This window comes from Nothobranchius furzeri, chromosome 1, assembly GCF_043380555.1.
Source record: "Nothobranchius furzeri strain GRZ-AD chromosome 1, NfurGRZ-RIMD1, whole genome shotgun sequence".
Taxonomy (NCBI): Eukaryota; Metazoa; Chordata; class Actinopteri; order Cyprinodontiformes; family Nothobranchiidae; genus Nothobranchius; species Nothobranchius furzeri.
This window is the reverse complement of record NC_091741.1, coordinates 75,117,055-75,130,778: the sequence shown is the minus strand read 5'-3', so window position 1 is coordinate 75,130,778 and position 13,724 is coordinate 75,117,055. Positions and strand designations below refer to the sequence as shown.

General features: G+C 38.9%; 1 long non-coding RNA gene across 1 annotated transcript; it reads right to left on the bottom strand.

The window, feature by feature from the left end:
* Positions 1-10,567: 10,567 nt before the first annotated feature.
* Positions 10,568-11,892, bottom strand: LOC139069641 (uncharacterized). Its single transcript, XR_011520334.1, has 2 exons — positions 11,564-11,892; positions 10,568-10,815 (listed from the first exon to the last, which is right to left on the bottom strand). It is a non-coding gene; the product is annotated as an uncharacterized lncRNA (long non-coding RNA).
* Between the last annotated feature and the right edge of the window lie 1,832 nt (positions 11,893-13,724).

Below are 13,724 nucleotides of genomic sequence, written 5' to 3'. Positions count from 1 at the left end.
ACTTCTTTATGTGTCTTTCTTTTACTTTTATGAACTCTTTTTCCTGTTTTTCCATCATGTGTCCTTTAATTAGTTCCTCCATTTGTTTATCAAGTTTGTAATTCCTTTTCAAGTCCAGGTGTCCTCTTTCCAGTTCGTCCTCCACACACCTCTGTTTGGTTATGACGTTCCTTATCCTCTCCTTGAGCAGTGCTCTCTGTGCTCTTTCTATTACATTTTGTGCTGTCTTGGTCCGGATCGGTGTTTTCAGCTGTAGGCTTGTGGGTGTGATGTTTTCGTCCCAGCATCTTAAACAGAAGCGAAGGTGGTTTCTTAGACGTGCGCGTTTCTGGTGTAATCGCTCCAAACGGCGGAAGTCCTTCGTTCCTTGTTGTCCGTATTTCTCTTTGAACATCTTAGGTGTGTTCTTGCTGTGTCTTTCTAATTCCATGCTTTCGTTCTTTTTAAACACAGAAACAGTTTGTTATTTGTACTTTGTTATGAGTACAAATCAACATTTGTTATGAGTTACAAGTCCAAATGAGTTGGAAGGCACCTGGACTTCTTTGGTTTCTTGAAGGCGTTTTGCTTCTCATCTGAGGAGCTTTGTCAATTCTGACTGGAATATGGGAGTCGAGCTTATAAACCGCAGCCGCCTATTGTTGCCGAACGAGAAAGAAACTACCTATCAAAGCCCCTCCTCCGTTGTATTGATTAGATGCAGGAGGGTGTGACCTAGACTGAAACTGTTTTGGAATAAGATTTAGAGCTGCATTATAGGTGGTGGGAAGGTGAAACACGTGTCGTCCTTTCCAGCACCTTTGTATACACTCCGCAAGTAGTCTCATCCTTCCAATCTAGCGTCCTCTACCAGAGGCCTGGGAGCTTGAGAATTCGGGTGTACATATACACACACACACACACACACACACACACACACACACACACGTGATGGCTGACCTCATAAAATCCATTTCTGTATAGATTTGGTATAAATGTTTACCCATTCCAGCCATTGCTAACTTTTGATTGGAGAAAGTGTATAAGTATGTAACGTGTAACGTCATGCACTATACCTTTTGTTACAAAGTCTTGGTACCCATGTTCTGTTAGACTGTAAGTGTCTGAATGGGCAGAAATAAATCTGAGAAAGATCAGAAGACATCACAGAGCCAACTGTCATGCTTAAAATAAAACGTGTTTTGGCAGAAGGTGACAGGGTGATGGACAGTTATCATTTCTCAAGCAAGAGACATGCATTAAATGGTCTGAGCCAGAGTCGGGTGTACGTGGCAGTGAGATGGATTCAGTTAGAATTTCTTTGACAGACTGCAGCACATGCAGCTGGAGGCAGAATCCTAGAGGGCTCACGAAGGCAAGCATCATAGGCACAAGCATGATGTTAAATTAATGACAGCATTGTAGTGTCAGTTAAGCATTTTATCATTTTGTAGGTATTTGTGTGGCATTCATAATGTTGATTTTTTATTAAATAAGCCATCACTTGCAGGAAGACTGAATGGCATTCAGCAGCAGGGGGTAGATTTTCCATTGATGATGCATCATGTAGCTCTCACAAGAGAGAGAATGGTTGACAATGTTGTTTTTCAATTTTTTAATTAAGTTCCTCTGATGGCACAAACATTCATGATTGTTTTCTTTTCATGTGTATTCATGACAAGCATGTAACATCAAATAATGACACCAAACCTTGGTAAACACATTCCTGATGGGCCTTACAAGGACCCTAATTACATGCATAAAGGACTACACAAACTGCAGACTCCTAAAATTAAATGAGCATTAAAAGCCCAGCAGTCAGTAGAAGACGCATTACTCAGGTTGCACATTATAATGAAATAAAAACACTATAAATCAAGGAATAGTTGCTCATTTGAATACAATTTTCAAGTCCTACTAAAACTTGCAGGGGTTTTCTGGACATAAAAGCCATGAAAATACATTCTGACATGTCAAAAACTTATTTCCCAGATGAAAGAAAGAAAACATCTTTTTATATAGCACCTCTCAAGATGAAATTCACGAGGCGCTTCACAAGAACAAGAACAAAAAAAAAAAAAAAAGAAGATTTAAAGATTTGATGAGTGCTGGACCCTTGGCCTCATCAAGACCTTTGCCGTCTTGGTCTTTAACCCTCATGTTGTGTTCACATGATATTAAACATGTTTATGTTCCCTTGTCAAAAATGAATGTTCCATTAAAAAATCCCCATAGAAACCTAAAATAAAACATCACTTCTTGTGAATATTACGGGTTTTGAACTTCTTTATGTTCAAGGTGGCCTGTGTGCATCTTTGTTTTGAACACATACCTTTTTATGCACAGTAAAATTCTATAGAAATCCCTATTTTTGGATTATTTTTACCATAAAAACATTACACGGGACATTTGTCTTGACAACAGCCTGGTCTTGTATCCTACTTGTCAAACCGAGTCACCCATGAGCATGTGAAGTTTTTAGAGTGACCTGAAAAATTGTCTTGCCAGACTCTGCATCCCATAAACTGTGGGTTGACTAATTTTGGATCAGTGCAACACACCAGTCAATGTATCAATGTATGCTTGGATGTCTGTCTGGTTTTTCAACTTCTATTATTTTTCAAGTTAGTCATGTTTACTACAGTGGTGACAATGGACTGAATCTAGAACAGTTTATTGCATGATCAACCCAACATACATGTCATGAGGTCGTCAAAGTCTACACTGATTGTCAGGTGAGGATGAGGAAATGGAGAAGTTCCCATTCTTGGACTTGAATTTGACAGCAGCCATCCAGCAGGTCCTTTCTCACTACTTTTTTTTTTTTGGTCTGGATTATATTCTCAGTCATATTTAGCTGCTGACATTTCCTCCTCAAATCCATTCTCCCTGTCAGTTTTCGGACCTCTCCCCCTACTCATCAGTGAGAGGATCATCAAATATGTAATCAAGAACCTCACCAACACTGTATTGACCTGCCATGGTGCTGCCATTCAACAAACTGTGAGCAGAGCCTAAAAGGTATTTCATTTATATAAGCTACAGGAAAAGTTCTGTGTTACACAAATAACACAGTAATTTTCTGTGAGTACTGCCAATAGGTGTGGACAGTTTCAATTGGGCCAAGGCTCTTGGTGTGTGGGTGTGTGTGTGTGTGTGTGTGTGTGTGTGTGTGTGTGCGTGTGTGTGTGTGTGTGCGCGCGCGTGTGTGTGTGTGTGTGGTTGTTTAACCGTAGCAGAAACAAAAACATTTTGCTCTGCAGGTCAGTCTAGCCATGCACCATTGTAACCTCAGCCAGTCTACAATTGGCCCAGAACAATTTTGTGTCCAGTCAATCACAGCTTCGGTTTGTGAGGCAGACTTAACACCAGAGCCGTGATGGACAAAAACCACAAGACGCATCTGCTATTTTGAAATAGCTTTGGCATCAACTTTGGAACTATTTAGACTTTATTTGAGACATGACAAGACAGAAGTATTTAAGTCATTTATTTAGGAAAAGTTTGTATTTGCTTTATCTTCTTCTTATGGCAGACTGCCCCATTGACTGATTGCTGCAGTGATAAATATGTCACATTTTGCATCACTCTGATTGGTCTTAGCACTGTCCAACTGCATGCAGAGACAGTTTGAAAGACAACTAGATTCTGCCCCACGACTGGTATCTGTGTATGGGTCATGGCCAGACCATATATTTACATATATAGGATGGCTTATCAGGCTAATAATTTAGGTCAGTCTGAATAAACAAACAATAATTTTTAGAGATAAAACCTTTAGATCAATCAAACTAGTGTAAAACTTTCTGAGGATACCCTCACAACCAAACCCTAAGAACCTTCAGGAGGCACAGGAAGGGGAGTGATTTGTTCACTAGGTTCCATAAAGTGCACGTTTCACTACATAAACAAATCTTAGTACTTTGTACTTTTCTGTAATTCTGAATTCATACATATTCTTGGATGAAATTCAAATACAACAAACAATACTATACTATAATAAAAAAAAACTGCCTTTTTGACTAAAAGCCCTCACTAGCATTTTGAGAAGCCTTTGCAGCCATTACACCCACTGGTCACAGGATGTGTAGACCTGGGATCCAAGAATTGGAGCCTGCAACATGAATGAGCAGTTTTCTTTTTTCATTCTCATGGCCTCCTTTGTTTTATGAATATTTATGGTTTTGACTTTTAAAATTGAACGAATGTCTTTCTGTTAAAACATAAAGGTTTTCTTGGAATGAAACGTCTGTTTGGAAAATTGGGAATTTTTCTTCATTAAACACCAGAAAAATGGCTTTTCTTCACCAGCTTGGTCTTTTCAAGTAGCAGTGATGTATTCTTATTGGCTCACAGCCCAGAATATGAAAATGTTTGCATCCATTTGTTCTCTTGTATAATAAAGCTGCACAGGTTGCGCCCTTTGATGATTCAGTGTTGTTTAAAAAATCTACTGTATACACAACTGGAAAGGATTTGTCAACTTGCCTCAGCAGATTAGAAAATTCTGCATTGTATCACAATAAAAGAACATGGTTTGACTTCTTTGCTGGCTTTACATTGATTTATTCACCTTAGGGAGTGGGTGGAATATGTCAGTTTTTGTGTCTTTTTCACAGCAAACCAAGATTAATCTTCAACGATAAATTTTTGTTTTCCTCAGGCTAAAGGGCAAAACGTTTGCAAGCATAAAGATCAGGGCTAAGCCTGAATTTTTGACAGATAGCTTAATGCAGTTACACAGTTAGAAATACCTACTGAAACTTTATTTTTACTGATAATTTCAGGGCATTACAGGCAGAAGTTCTCATAGTGTAAAAAATTATTTTGAATTTTGGCTTCATAATAACCAGTGTTGCACCTGCCATTTATTGTGCCTTTTAAAATGCAAAAAAAAAAAAAAAAAAAAAAAACCGAAGAAAAAAAACTAACACATAAATACTCCTACATCAGTTCACAAAGGTTTTCTTGCATTTTAATTGTTAGAAAAAAATATGACTGTAGTTTTCATGGTTTTAAAATCACTTTTGTTCAATGTGCTGCATTAAATCTAGCATATTCATTTTGATATCCTGTCCAGACTTCACAGACAAAAGGATGTTTTTAGTCCTCTAAATGTTTCATATGCACAGGAAAAGCAACACACATCAATTCACAATGAAGTATTCAACTTTATTTCGCTGACTTGCTGTGACACTTTCTTTTCATAAAAAAAACATAATCTAAGCATTGCTAGTCTTCTAAAAAATAAAAGTAGTAGTGACTTTAACAAAACATTGTCCTTGTGCTTTATAAAATCTAGTGTAAAGAAAGGAAATTCATAATTCTGAGGTAACTTTTGTCTTACTGGCTGTTTTGTCATTAGTTTTTTTTAATACATGCAGATAAAACTACTGTAAACTAATATAAGATGTTTAAACATGTTTGAGCTGGCTTCCAGTAATGTCAGACATGCTTTCACATCTCTCTTCATGCATTGTTTATCTAAACTATTTTAAATGAATATAGATGTTAATAATCAGGATGGTATTTACAATATTATATTGTGAATTTAAACTCTTAGTGGACTCCTTTGATTCAGGGATTTGGATTCACAGAATGAAGAAGTCCCTTTTCATCCTTTTAAACCACCAAGATTCCTTCTTCTGTGTGCACCCAGGCTTTCCGTCTCAAAAGCTGGTCGTTCGGCTAAAAGCCGTCACATTAGAGAGAGCAGTTCCTCTTAGTGGTGATAGAGCTACTCCCTCGAATGGCTTCTCCTGGCTGGGGACGCTTCACCTTGCCATGTTTCAGAACCCAGGAGATGGTCATCACATCTGGTTGGGCGCTCACTAGTGAGAGGCAGTGGGAAGTAAATTCTTCTAATGACATGTGCTGGCCCACAGCCCGATCTACAGAAGGCTTGATGTAAAGCTGGGATTCTGCTCCAGTAAACTGAGAAATCCAAAAGGAGAGGCTTTATTATTTGTGCAACATTGAGCACATTTTGGGAGTCTTGAGGCAGAATATGTTGCTACATGTTTCTAGTCCTGCAGGAAAGTCGGCCATTAAAATGAATGGACGTGTTTAACTCAACACTTGTTGGTCTTAAAAGGTGCACTAAATAAAAACCAAATCTTTAATAATTATGCCACTTTTGAAAAGGACCAATGGAATTAGTGGGTATGGTCAAAATACAATCCATTACATTTGTTTAATAAACAATTGTCATAATCTCGCCCATACTTAAGTTCCTAATTAATAAAATACATAATTTACAATAGAATGAAAGCTGCTACCTGCCTTTAATATTACATATTTCAATTAAGGTCATCTTGTCTTGAGAAATCATAGTTATATTGTTGTTTTAATTCAAACTCAAACACAATTCCAATTATGTATGAATGGCTCAGCCAAATTGTAGCTCAAATCTGTGCAAATGTTCGTGTTTGATAAGGTTGATTATCTGTGGCAGCCAACTTATATCATGTTGATGTCAAAGGTCACTGGACCTCAGGACGTCCAGTGAGTCACCTTCTCCTTGTTCTGTTCTCCCTACCTATTCCACCTTCCTCAGGAGCCACTGATTTCCCTCTTTCCTATTCACTCTCTCTCTTTAAATTTTTTAATCACAATTGTCTAACTTTGGCTCATTATATATATATTTTTAATCATTTTCTAAATTGTATTAGATTTCTCCTTTGGTGTTGAGAAGAAATTCTCAGTAACAAGATACAGAAGAACAAAGAGCCCATTCATCTAAAGGGAACTCTGAATATGCTAGTGTTTGGTGTAAAATGATGGTCATTTCACTGCCCTCTTCAAACGCAATCCCCCCGTTTCAGTTCCAGTAGTTTGAAAAACAGTTGGGGCAAAATCCCTCTGTTTGTTGCTTTTCTTCAAAGACTGTCTTAAATATGTGTCAGGCATCAAGATGCTGTGTGTTTTAGGTTTAGCTTGAACTGGGGCTAAATTCACAAACATTCTGAGTTTCCTCTCAAAGCTCCTGAAGCTTTCAAAACTTTTCAAAGCAAAAGTTCTAGTTTAGATCTCAGACAAACTTTTCCTTACTGAATGTTGACCTGCTTACTGAATATGAAGCTTATTTTGATAATGTGATTTGTTCTTTAAAAAGTGCAAGATTTCTAAATAATTTAATTGAAGAAAGGACGAGTGTGATGTCAGGGGACACCAAATTCATGTGTGTGAATCAGAGGGTCACATGTGGAAGGATGATGTTACAGGAAGTAGAAGGAAGTATGCAGAGTGTGGAAAAGAGGTGAAGAGTTTGCCAGTAGGTTTGAATGGGTGGAGAACAGTGTCAGGTGTAATGAAAGGGTTTCAGCAGGAAAGAAAGGAAAGGTGTATGAAACAGTAGTGAGACAATTATTTATATTTTAGAATCTGTGTCCATGAGGGAAATTCAGAATGTAGAATTGGAGGCTGCAGAGCTCAAGATGTTGAAATTCTCTTTGGGAGTGATGAGGATGGACAGGAACAGGAATGAGTCCGTCAAGGGAGACGTCTCACCATAGATGTTCTGTAGATAGTCAGAGAAACCAGGCTGTGATGGTTTGGACATGTCCAGAGGAGAGAAAGTGATCACATAGGTAGAAGGATGCTGAAGCCACGAGGCAAGAGGCCGGGAAGAAGGCCACAAAGGAGATGCATATGTATGATGAAAGAGGGCATGAAGTTAGGTGGTGTGAGGGTAAAATATGAAGAAGACCTTTCTAAATGGAGACGAGGGCTCCCACCTGGGCTTCCTTCATTTTGTTGTGGAGGGGTTTGAGTGTCTCAATGATCCTAGGATCCAAGTTGGACACTCTGTGTCCCTTGAGTTGCTTTTAATTATATTTCTAAGTGAACCTCACTTTTAAGGCACATTCACATCCATTTGAAAAGTAATAAACCAATGATTAAACCAACAAAAAAATCTAATGCTACTCTGAGTTTAATTTTTTTTTTTAATAGAAGAAATTTGTGCAAATATGTTGTGTTTTCTAGAGTTTCATTGTGTTAGCGAATTTTGGTGTTTCATTGGTTGGGTTCCTGCTACACAATGTAACTCACACACAGCAGTCTGCAAACATCGCTCCTTAGCGCACTAGAAAGAGTTTCAACTCTTCTGCATCGCATGTAATTGTCACGGTAAAAACATTTCAGAATGACATAGTGAGTTTACAACACTATAATAATTAATATTTGACAGTCAAAGAGAATTTTAAAAACTGAATGGATTTCTCCTTTTAAATAAAAGTAATGCAACGCCTGCTGTTTTGATGCAACTTGTTTGTGCATCCCTGCTCTAGCAGCATTGCCGTAACAAGCTAAACTTAGATATTTGTGTCAGACAACAGTGTTAAAAGTGAGGAGAGATATCAGCTTTGACTTCGGGACCTTTTTCTTCTTGTTCTTGCCTCCTTGGCTCGACCTTGATAAGCCCTCTTGCTGAGGCTTTTTTGCTGTACACTGTACAGCAAAAGGACAGATGATAGGCGTGTAAAGCTTAGGCGTTGGTTTCTGTCATGATCGACCTGGGAGCTATCAGGACAGGATCAGTCAGCTGTATCTGGATGACAGGATCCTGGCTGTGTAGCCAGTGCCGCTCAGTATCCACAGGCGTGCTTCAACCTCGGTATCATGACAGCTAGCGCAGCATGACAGCAAAACAACTAAAGGAACAAGTGGTCTGCTGTCAGGGTTCATAAACCACATCGTGGGCTGTTGCCATCACCATATGGCCATGACTTTTAAACCCACTTCCTCATTAAAACAAATATTTATTTAAAAAGGGTACAGGAAAAGAAAGCTTTTTGTTACATTTGACCCAAAAGTTATCAGTTTCTGAAAGAATAATCAAATATCCCTTGAAAAGTTTTATTTACAAATCTGCTATCTTTGAACTCATTGCCTTAATGGGCAAAGGGCTAAAACTCACATCTGTTACTGAGATGGGATGTCCAGACAAGATGTTCACTACTAAGATGGTTTTGTTAATTAATGATCAACAGAAAAATATTTTACTACAAATGATTCTAAGACCGGTAGGATTTTAACTAACACAATCAGTATAATAATGCTATAAATCATGTGCACAAGCCTCGCTTGTACCAGCAGTCAACAACACTCAAAACTTAGCAAGTTATATGGATAAGCTAATTTTGCAGATTTCACTTTGGCCTCTGGCTGCACAAAGTAATACATAACGGTAGTTTCTGCTTCAGCCCTCTCCCCCCACCCCCTGCGCAGCGGCCGCAAACTCACTGATGCGCCTGCAGCCTCTCGGAGTTCCTGCTGCTCTAAACATTAAAATAATTATTTCATTTTCTGTTCCTCACTTCTGATTACCTTCAGTGGTGTCTGTTTGTTGCAACCACCAGGTACAAAAACTAACTTGTTTTTATTTGACTATTTTTCTGTCCTGCCTGTTTATTATCTTCCTGCATCTCCTCTCAATCCTAAAGAAAAACTGCTACCTGGGTTCATATATATTCACCTCATGAGTTACCTTTGAACTGCAGTTCTAAAAGATCTACCGACCGCAAAAACAGCGGAGTGCTTGCCGGCCACATTAGTTAGGTGCGTCAACGAGGACAAAACAGGTGATGCGCCCCGCTCCACAGCAGCGAAACGCATCATGCACAAATAAAAGAATAAAAGACAGAAAACATAAAAGGAAGTGAGCCGAAATGAACGATCGCGTGTTAAATTAGTTATTGAGGTGGCGACACCTGATTTGATAATGTTACTGTGGCCGTGCTCAGGACGCAGATGTCTGGAGCACGTCAACAATCAGAGCTTTGCATGAGCAAGCTGGTTAAGATTAGGATGGGGGTGAGGGGAAGGTTAAATTGCAAGAGGGAAACGTCACAATTTGGTTAAATGTCCGTTTTACGGCGGGTGTCAGTACCGACGCTCTGGCACAGCGCTTTGCCTCCCGACGCGCAGGATCTTGTCACCTGCTGACAGCAGGCTGCTGTCTTTTCCATGGACTGCATCTTGCCGGTCATTATCACGTGACAGCGACTAGTCGATGACAGGCATAAAAAGTCACTATAGCGCAGTGAAGTCGACTAGTGACTAGTTCATACAACCCCTGCTACTGCTCCCCAGAGTGTTCTGCAGCATAATCAGCACGTTCTCTTTGAACTTGATATCAAATTTTCGCCTCCTCTTCGTCTCCGCACGGTTAAAGTTACCCTCGCGGTCTATCACTGGCAAATCAAAAGTGAAACAGATGACACAACCGCCCCCCGTACTTGCTTGTTACCACATTCCACCCGGCCACAATAAAAAACCAGCCATTTTTCATCTCCGCCGACTCCGACACCGGCCAAAATATGATACCCGGCAGTTAATTAAATACAGGCTAATATATATATATATATATATATATATATATATATATATATATATATATATATATATATATATATATATATATATATATATATATATATTAGGGCTGCAACTAACGATTATTTTCATAATTGATTAATCTGTCGATTATTTTTTCGATTAATCGATTAATCGGTTTGTTATTGTTTAGCTATTTAACCTATACAAGTGATGAATGCATTTCAGTTAAGAAAAAAACATAAGAGAATTGTGCAGTTGACTGCAATCGATTTTATTGCACATGAACACAGTCAGCGGTGTAAAATGAGCTAAACAGTGCAAAATATCAGTCCAGAATAATTTTTTAGCATTAACTGGAAGCCTGCTCCTTCCACCATGGATAGTGGCCTCATGTCTTTTACCAGCATGTTTAGAATAGAGTTTGTAAGTGGTATGCATTGCTGGGGGGTGAGTGTCTTGTTCCCCATGTAGTTGTCCATCGTTGCTTGTTTTTTTCTGCATAAGAAACACAAATAGACTGAAATAAGTACACATATAAAATAAAGCAGCACACACACTACAACACTAAATCAATATTATATTATTTGAATTAATTAACAATATACAGTGATCATTTATTTTGAGGGTTACATTCTACAAAATAGCCCACAGCAGGAGATATTTAGAAAAAAAAGTCTGATTTTTTTTTACTATTAAAAAGCTCTAAGTAAGAAGCTCATGAGGTTTTTACTTTGAGTCGGGAGTGTTTAAATTAGCTAGAAAATGTGAAAAATGTTTATTTTGTGTAATACTGCTTAAAAAACATGATAAAAATGTGTTGTGAGGCGATTTACAGTGTTAGATAGTAAAACAGCCTTTTAATAGTAAAAAAATGACTTTTTCTGAATTTCTCCTGTATTTAAAAATTGAAAGCGTACAACTATGCCGCGTTATATTCACCTGGACACAGCTTGTCTGTATATTTTTCACCGCGGAGTTGTCCTTTCTTGAATGAGGAACATAGTTATGGGTTTGTGCCATTTTTCTCTTAACGAGAACATTCTTATAAACAGACGTGCTAAATTTGGCAAGCGCATGATACACAACACGGAGGAGATTCACGATTGCATTTAGTCAGTCAGAGGTAGAACACCGTAGACTGACGCGGCAAAAAAAAAAAAAAAAAAAAAAAACATGTTTAACATCCACTATAACGAACTCAGCTAAAACACTAAGTCCAGCTTGTTTATTTTCTGTTACTTACTGGGCTGGCTCTTCCAAATGACGGCTCACTTGACCGCGGTGCTCTTCCTCTGCTGCATCAGCCCCCATGTTTTCGTCTCAAATGTTCACTTAGGGACATCGTGCTTCCATGCCATGCTAGATGGTTTTTGCATATTTTGCAGGTCGCCCGTCTTTTCAAGGCATCTAGAGTGAAGTGCTCCCATACTCGTGAGGTTTTTGTCCGGGGTTTCTCTTGTTTTGTCGCTTCTATTTTTCTTCCGTATTTCTTCTTGTTCCGCCATCTCTCACAGCAAGATGAGCGTCAGTAACGTGTTACGTCATGAAAACCGAGGGCACTTATTGGCTCATTTCTTCTTCTACAGCTCCACTGGTAGATCAGTGGCTCATTACTGCCACACACTGGCGGCAAATTTAACAGCTTGTAACCTATGTCAGATTGTGGTAAAAATAGACTTTATGCGGTAAAATGTGATTATTAAACAACTAATCGATGACTAAAAAAGTTGTTAACTATTTTAATAATCGATTATAATCGATTAAATCGATTAGTTGTTTCAGCTCTAATATATATATATATATATATATATATATATATATATATATATCCTTGCTCCTTAAAGATAGACTCGGCAATAAAATTGTAGAAATTCTGTTTAACTCTTTATAAATATGAACTGGGATCAGTTTTTTATTTTGTTAATGGATTTTGTCATAAATCATGATGGAAAATCTAAATTCTCCCCTCCAAATGCTGAAGAGCTGTGTTTCGCATACGTCACTCACACACAATAAGGAAGCTGCTGCCACTAGGAGCTACGTTGCTAAAAAGTCTTAGCCATATGTCAGAGTCCTACACAAATTTTAAATATCATAGTTCTGATCTAAAATAATAACCTATATCTATAAATCCTCTGGAGCTGCACCGGTACTTCTGGACTCCAGCAAGTGAATCCTGTTGTTTTTATGTTGGGAGGTGCTTTGGTCAGCTCTCATGCTGTTTTTAAAAGTGCCACATAAATTAAATTGGTATGGTATGATCGACTTCTGGAAATCAACCTTTCAGTAAAGATTTTGAAATTTCAGCTCCTGCTAAAAACACACGATCTCCTAGATCAAGCTTACCCCGGGTTTCCACGGGAGCCGTCAGCAGCATGTCTTGCTCGCGTAAGCTGCTGCTTGGCCCTTCCCACGAGACGCGAAGCAGCAGGGGAGCAGCTGTCACCGACCGAGCACGAAGTCACACGAGTGACTTCGTCAGTAAACACAACAACAAGCAGGAGAAAACTACAACATGGTTTGTGTTTTATGTTCTGTCCGTTTTATAATCGCCAATACGGACCTGAAAAACAAAGGAGACCGCTAGCTAGGTGATAACTTCTCACGGGGCCGCACAGTTAGTAACCTTTTTTAAAAGTAAAGCAACCGGAAGGCAGTATGTTCTTTATTCTGAAAATCTCGGGAGCTTCTCTCCATTTCCGCGTTCGATTTCCTGTCTTTCCTTCCCCAAAAATGTCAAACTTGACCTGTTTCAGAGGCGTTGCGCGTAGAAAATAGAACCGGCGCGTAAAGGCCGCGACATGCTACTCCTGAGACGCGGCCGACTCGCGCTGCTGACGGCTGCTGACGGCTCTAGTGGAAAAGGTTCTGTTGACTACAGCGGTTCCTATCAGCAGCTATGACGTGCTGCTGACGGCTCCTGTGGAAAGCCGGGGTTAGTCTTCTCTCCATCACCATACTTTCCTGGACTTGCCTACTACTATCCACTCATTTTTCCTTAATGCTCCAGTTGGCTTTCCACTTCCTTGAATCCCATTGTCCTCCTAAAAAACCTTAAATAAGTCTAAATTTGTTGTAAATTGAAAAATATGTTGTGAGATTCCATCACATCAATAAGCAAAAATGTATAGAAGAGGAGTGCATCTGTCCACAGCAGCTTACATAGATATCATGACATAGACCCATTAATATCATAAATCAAGTCATAAATGTGTAAAACTTTAAGAATATTTACTAAGAAATCACAATGTAACCATAGAAACACTACTTGGTGTGTGTGTGTGTGTGTGTGTGTGTGTGTGTGTGTGTGTGTGTGTGGTGGGTGGGTGGGGGGGGGGGGGGTTAATGCAAAAGTAACTTTTGACTGAATATTTTCTCTTTTTTTCGGGGGGGGGGGGGGAAGT